This window comes from Hylobates moloch, unplaced genomic scaffold (assembly GCF_009828535.3).
Source record: "Hylobates moloch isolate HMO894 unplaced genomic scaffold, HMol_V3 SCAFFOLD_13, whole genome shotgun sequence".
NCBI classification, from domain to species: domain Eukaryota; kingdom Metazoa; phylum Chordata; class Mammalia; order Primates; family Hylobatidae; genus Hylobates; species Hylobates moloch.
In genome coordinates this window covers 57,044,008-57,051,442 of record NW_026652288.1, presented here as the reverse complement: position 1 = coordinate 57,051,442, position 7,435 = coordinate 57,044,008, and positions in this window count along the sequence as shown.

Sequence of the window (7,435 nt, the reverse complement as noted above, 5' to 3'; positions counted from 1 at the left end):
CTTACACACCCAGGATCTCAGCCTCATCTCATTTTGCAGCACACTGATGTTCCTCTCTTCCCCCAGTCCTCCTCTTCACCATACAAAGTTGTGCCACACATGTTCTGCATCTGTCAAAATGACCTGCAGCTACACACTCCAAAATACTTACACACACAGTATCTCCTGAGGATGTACGTAGGTTCTCTCTCTCTCACACACACACACACACCACACACACACACACACACACACACCACTCAGCTCTTACTATCCTAGGACTCTCAGTCAGGTCTTTGACAAGCCAAGCCTCCCCTTGCTTGCTGTGTCTTTCCCCCCCTCCAGGCTCTGCCAGGCATGACTCACTTGCCACTTTACTCCATCCCGTGGTTCCTGTAGATGGCAGGGGGAAGTGGGATCATTGGCCGTGAGTACCAAATGATCTATTATTATGGAAAATTCTTTTCCAGATGAAACTCCTCAGTCATCTGGCAAAATGTGTAATGAGGGGAAACCAAAAGGAGAAGGAAAAACCCATGAAACATTTGCTCATTTCAGGTTGGGAAGGAAAATAAAAGCAGAATATGGTCTACTCAAATGCATCTACTAACACAAAACATAAGACAGAGCAGCCTATATTAGTGAAAGAAGCATCTGTATTTCACCCCTGAGTACACAATATTTATTATTGGTTTAGCGATGGGATCTCGCTATATTGCCCAGGCTGGATTTGAAGTCCTGGGCTCAGCCTCAAGCTTCCACCTCAGCCTCCCACCTCAGTCTCCCAAGTAGCTAGGACTACAGGCATGCACCACCATACCTGGGTGATAATATTTATTTATTTTATTTTTTTTGAGACAGAGTTTTGCTTTGTTGCCCAGGCTGGAGTGCAGTGGTGCGATCTTGGCTTACTGCAACCTCTACCTCCCAGATTCAAGCGATTCTCCTGCCTCAGTCTCCCAAGTAGCTGGGATTACAGGCACATGCCATCACGCCCAGCTAATTTTTTGTATTTTCAGTAGAGACAAGGTTTCACCATGTTGGCCAGGCTGGTCTCAAACTCCTGACCTCAAATGATCCACCTGCCTCAGCCTCCCAAAGTTCTGGGATTATACGCGTGAGCCACAGTGCCTAGCCTGGCTCATAATATTTAAATTGTGGATTTGAAACTAACTTTTGCCAGGAGAAACTTGTGAGAGGCAATATTTGTAATGGTGTTAGTTGGGGAGAACATTTGCATTTTTGACTGACACAATGTGTGAATAACATTTATTTGCCTTGCTCTTCCTAAGTAAAAGTAAAAACCATTCTGTGATTTTTGTTTTATGTTAATTTATGAAAAACATTTTAACGTCAAAAATAAAAAATTATCTAACATTTCCATTTTATGCCCATATTCTGAATATGTACTCTCCCTGATGTTTAAATATTCTACTCATGTAACCTGAAATCAGAACAGAAAGTCCCAAGGACAGAGTTAGAATCATAATATATTCCTTCTCTTATAAAGCTATAGATCAGCCACAGTGGAGATTTGTCCACTTTATTTCCAACTGAGACAGAATTTTGGCATAAGACAGAGAAAGAATGTGCTTTATGAGAAACAGACAATGCTGACTTTTCCTTAACTTGGCTCTGACAAGCAGAAAGTTATTTTCCAGTAATGAAAGTACAAGAATATTTCTGTTTGGATAATAATCATATTTGAATTAGTCACATCACAATGGGATATGAATTATCCATGTCAAAAGGGGAAAAGAGAGTGGTGATTATCAAAACACTTTCAAGGTCCTCTTAGTTTTCCTGGTATGCAAAAAGATGCCAATATGCAAATTTCAAAACATCCTAATCAGCCTTTCAAGAATAAATAATTCCTGAGTCCTTAGATCCCTAGGGAGAGGCCCAAGACTCAGCATTTTATCTGCCTTAGAGGACCACGATCTTTCTGTTGGGTTCCCATTCCCTATATGTGAAACTTTCAACTTTGACTCTGCATTTTAGATCCTTTTCTTTCCTGATTGTAGCTACATCGTGCTCTTTATTATTTGCAGTCCTTGGCTCTGGTCTCCCACCTCTTGCACGCACTACAAATTTCCCCTCAAGGAATGAGTCTATGACTGTGAAAGAAAAAAAGAAGAAAACCTCCCATTTCCCAGCTTGGTGAGGGACTGTGTGTTTATACACTTTTCCCTCTTCCCCTCTGTATCTTTATCTGCTTCTTGGAGTGGTGACAATGCCAACTGCAACACTGACTCGACAAATGCAGACTAGTGAAGATTCTTTTGATTAGAAGCAACAGAAGAAAACTTCACACTTGCTCTAGCCAAAAAAACAAGGTGGGAGGGGGAGATTTATCATAAAGATACAGAGGTGATTCATACAACCCAAGAACAGGAAGACAGCGAGGCCTCAGGAAGACTAGAACAGGGATGGAAGAGGGGTGAAAGCTTTCTCCATGTCTCCTCACAACCCTTCACTTCATCCTTCTTAATGTGATGATACTTGTCCACCCAGTGAATAAGAAATGGCTGCCCATAATTCCAAAGTTTCAGTCTCATAGAGAGACAGACCTTCCTTAGAATCCCAGGGAAAAAAAAAAAAAAAAAAATGTTCTAATTGGCCCAGGTGCACATCGTTGACCTAATCAGCCGCAGCCAGGGAGGGAAGGATCAGATTCCCATATTGAGAGATAGCGTGCTGGCAGTCCTCACAGCCCTCACTCGCTCTCAGTGCCTCCTCGGCCTGGGCTCCCGGCCTGGGCTCCCACTCTGGCCACACTTGAGGAGCCCTTCAGCCCGCCGCTGAACTGTGGGAGCCCCTTTCTGGGCTGGCCAAGGCTGGAGCCAGCTCCCTCAGCTTGCAGGGATGTGTGGAGGGAGAGGCGCTGGCAGGAACTGGGGCTCCGCGTGGTGCTTGCGGGCCAGCGCGAGTTCCGGGTGGGTATGGGCTTGGGACCTGCAGCCCGCCATGCCCGAGCCTCCCCCGTGTGGGCTTCTGTGTGGCCCGACCCTCCCCGACGAGCACCGCCCCTGCTCCACAGCGCCCAGTCCCATCGACCACCCAAGGGCTGAGGAGTGCGGGTGCACGGCGCAGGACTGGCAGGCAGCTCCACCTGCAACCCCAATGTGGGATCCACTGGGTGAAGCCAGGTGGGCTCCTGAGTCTGGTGGGGACTTGGAGAACCTTTATGTCTAGCTAGGGGATTGTAAATACGCCAATCGGCACTCTGTATCTAGCTCAAGGTTTGTAAACACACCAATCAGCACCCTGTGTCTAGCTCAGGGTTTCTGAATGCACCAATCCACACTCTGTATCTAGCTACTCTGGTGGGGACTTGGAGAACCTTTGTGTCGACACTCTGTATCTAGCTAATCTAGTGGGGACATGGAGAACCTTTGTGTCTAGCTCAGGGATTGTAAATGCACCAATCAGCGCCCTGTCAAAACAGACCACTCTGGCTCTCTGTAAAATGAACCAATCAGCAGGATGTGGGTGGGGCCAAATAAGAGAATAAAAGCAGGCTGCCTGAGCCTGCAGTGGCAACCCGCTGGGGTCCCCTTCCACACCGTGGAAGCTTTGTTCTTTTGCTCTTTGCAATAAATCTTGCTGCTGCTCACTCTTGGGGTCCACACTGCCTTTATGAGCTGTAACACTCACCGTGAAGGTCTGCAGCTTCACTCCTAAAGCCAGCGAGACCATGAACCCACCGGGAGGAATGAACAACTTCAGACACTCCGCCTTAAGAGCTGTAACACTCACCGCAAAGGTCTGCAGCTTCACTCCTGAGCCAGCGAGACCACGAACCCACCAGAGGGAAGAAACTCCAAGCACATCCGAACATCAGAAGGAAAAAACTCCAGACATGCAGCCTTTAAGAACTGTAACACTTGCGAGGGTCTGCGGCTTCATTCTTGAAGTCAGTGAGACCAAGAACGCACCAATTCCGGACACAATATCACTGCTGGAAGCCCACCATTAAGAAAGGGTGATGCCGGGTGCAGTGGCTCACACCTGTAATCCCAGCACTTTGAGAGGCCAAGGTGAAAGAATCAGTTAAGGTGAGGAGTTCGAGATCAGACTGGACAACATAGCAAGGCCTTGTCTCTACAAAAAAATTTCAGAATTAGCTGGGCAAGGTAATGTACATCTGTAGTCTCAGCTACTCAGGAGGCTGAGGCAGGAGAATCCCTTGAGCCCAGGAGGTCAAGGCTACGGTGAGCCGTGATTGCGCCACTGCATTCCAGCCTGGTGACACAGCGACACCCTGTTTCTAAAATAAAAATAAAAATTTCTGGCCGGGCGCGGTGGCTCACGCCTGTAATCCCAGCACTTTGGGAGGCCAAGGCGGGCGGATCACGAGGTCAGAAGATCGAGACCATCCTGGCTAACACAGTGAAACCCCATCTCTACTAAAAATACAAAAAATTAGCTGGGCGAGGTGGCGGACGCCTGTAGTCCCAGCTACTCGGGAGGCTGAGGCAGGAGAATGGCGTGAACCCCGGTGGGGGCGGAGCCTGCAGTGAGCTGAGATCGTGCCACTGCACTCCAGCCTGGGTGACAGCAAGACTCTGTCTCAAAAAATAAATAAATAAATTAATTAATTAATTAAAAAAAATAAATAAAAAATAAAAATAAAAATTTCTTTTTGAAAATAAAGGGTGAGAGAGTAGTCCCATACTGGGAAGATACAGAATAATAGTGACCACCGAGTGACTGAACAGGGAACACTAAACTAGGAAATGGGGTGGGATGACAGGACGTGAAAAACCAGCATTATTTTAGCCATTAGAAAAAGAAATTGCGACCGACAAAGCTTAAATAAGTGTAAACCACCTAGAATCCCAACATAATAGAAAGATTAAATGTGTAACTTGGGGACCTATAAAGAAGCACCCTTTTTCTCTCCTCAGAAATCCCCTGGAAAATGATCCCACTAAATTATAATTCACATGGAGTAAGACTTCTTAAACGTTCTGATAATTTTTTTTTTGTAAACTTTCTGTGAGAATTTGTGTCAGTGAAGAAGAGTGAGAAGAAAAGGTCTGACTGAGATGTAGCGAGCAATTCCCTTCAGTTGTGTCCCACAGACCCAGGAGAGAGAACTGCTCCTTCAGGCCATCAGAAAGCCTGTGTCATCAGCAGAAGCAGCACCACCTCAATCTGCTTTTTTGGCTGTGGTTCCTTTAGCCTAAAGAACAATTTAAAGCCAGGCTCTCAGGAAAGACAGCTCCTACTGCTCACCATCTCCCAGACCCGAAATCCAGCACCCTGGGTGTTGTAAAGTTCCTGAGTGTCTGTGACATATCACTGCAGCTACTGTGTCTCCTAAATATCAATAAGACGTTGAGAAAAAGTGTCTGCGAAAGTGAAGGACGCACAACGTGCAACACAAGGCTGGAAGCTCAAGTCGATTTTACCTAAGAGTCCATCACAGGCTGAAACCCACAGGCCAGAGCCCAGCTATGAAACCAGGCAGAGCCTCCCGGGTATGTTTTTGTTGTTGTTTGTTTGTTTGTTTAAAGACATGACCGGCCTAAAACTATCTCTGGGGACCAACATGAAATCAAATAGTGTACATTTAATATATATAAAACATAGTTTATCTTGGAATACTAGTGTCTACAATTAGAGCTATTTAACAAGAAGTCAGCAACTAGCAAACAGCGTTAAGAGCTTAGCTTTGGGCAAGTTTGCCAGATCTCCCACATAACTGCAGCCCACTCCCAGGACTCAGGAACGCTGATGTGTCAGCTTCCTTCCCATCTGTCCCAGGGAACACTCATCCTCCATGAAAATGTGGCAGTAGCCACAGAACTCCTCCCTCTCTGCCTCTCCTCTTCTCTGCTTAGAACCTTAACTCATACGAGAAGACAGAGGAAGAAAGAGGAATTGATGGGGAAAACAGCAGAGGAACAAAGAGGAATTGATGGGAACAGGGCAAATATGAGCTCATTTAAAATGCAAGAATGATGTTGTTGACTTTAACTCCAAAGCGAAAGTCTACAAATGACATCTCCGGTCAGCTCAGTAATGAAAAACATGCATTCGAGTTGGTAAACTCCCTGTGAGGAAAGATGAACTTCACGGACTTACTGGACTTCTTGCCAAAGAGTTCTCCAAAGGCTCCAGAACCATTTTCTCTAAGGGTAGTGTTACCAGAAAGGGGTTCCAATCCAGACCACCCCGAGAGAGGATTCTTGGATCTTGCGCCAAGAAAGAATTCAAGGCGAATCCACAGAATAAAGTGAAAAAAAGTTTATTAAAAAGTAAAGGAATAAAAGAATGGCTATTCCATAGGCAGAGCACAGCTTGGGCTGCTGGACTAAGGACACTTATAATTATTTCTTGATTATTTGCTAAACAAGGGGTGGATTATTCGTGAGTTTTCTGGGAAAGGGAAATTCCCAGAATGGAGGGTTCCTCCCCTTTTTAGATTATACAAGGTAACTTCTAGATGTTGCCATGGCATCTGTAAACTGCCATTGGTGCTGGTGGGAATGTCCTTTAACATGCTAATGCATTATAATTAGCATGTAATGAGCAGTGAGGGCGACTAGAGGTCACTGTCATCTCCATCTTGGTTTTGGTGGGTTTTGGCTGGCTTCTTTAATGCAACCTGTTTTATCAGCAAGGCCTTTGTGACCTTTATCTCCTGCTGACCTCCTATCTCATCCTGTGACTAAGAATGCCTACCTCAGGGAAATGCAGCCCAGTAGGTCTCAGCCTCATTTTACCCAGCCGCTATTCAAGATGGAGTTGCTATGGTTCGAATGCCTCTGACAGTAATATGAGCTGCAGAGCCTTATTAAATACTGACAAGATCTCAGCTCCTGCCACCTTCACCCTTCTGGGGAGTATCAGAGTTACTCAAATTCAAATATGTTTTCTAGCTGAGAAGCCTCATTCCTTCCTTTGGTCAGTTAGTCGTTATTACTTTTTTTTTCCTAGTATCTACTAGATCCCAGACACTTTAATAGACGCTGGGGACACGGCAATGAATAAGACATAGACCTTACTCTTAAGGCTTTCAGTGGATGAAGGAAAAACATGAGAGAAATAGTATGCATTGGCTGCATGGAATCTCCTTGAAACTTGAAATCATGTGTGACAGCTCCTAACCCTACTGAGCTGTGTGTGGCACGACATTTTCCACCCACTTCCTATAGTCAACTGGTTTCAGTGTTGAAAAAGATGCGTGTTTTCTGACAATGGAAGTATCAATATGAAGGTAAAATATCACTCGATGTATAAGGAATTTGAGGGAAAAAGTAAATAAATTACAATCTTTGGAGAGAAGAGCCAGGCTACAGAAGCACCAAACAAGGAAACAAAATTTTTTCAAATGACATGTCTAAGATCGAAAGAGTAAGTTTTAGCAATTAAGCACACGCTTACAAGCTGGAATGCCAGGATTTGGGTAGAGTAACGGACAGTCAAACATGTACTCCTAAGCCAT